Source organism: Dermacentor albipictus, chromosome 2, assembly GCF_038994185.2.
Source record: "Dermacentor albipictus isolate Rhodes 1998 colony chromosome 2, USDA_Dalb.pri_finalv2, whole genome shotgun sequence".
Lineage (NCBI taxonomy): Eukaryota > Metazoa > Arthropoda > Arachnida > Ixodida > Ixodidae > Dermacentor > Dermacentor albipictus.
The window spans coordinates 188,451,754-188,452,036 of NC_091822.1; positions in this window are offsets into that span (position 1 = coordinate 188,451,754).

Genomic DNA, 283 nt, shown 5'->3' on the forward strand with positions numbered 1-283 from the left:
GTAGCCGCCCCGTGGCAAACATCAGCAACGTTGAAATAGTTTTATTAGTGTGCAAGCTGTTACTGGTAGGAAATAAAATATTTTTAGGGTGTACTGGTGCACTCAGGAAACATATTTAGCACAAATGTTTAGATGTTGACACGTAATATATTTTTTTTTGTCTGAAAGCGGGAAATTTGAATTCATCTGAGAGAAAGGAGGCAGGGCGCATCTGTACATCTTCGTGCTTACTCGAAATTTGTTTTGCGATGCACGAAGTGTTGAAAGAAGCATGTCCTGGTGT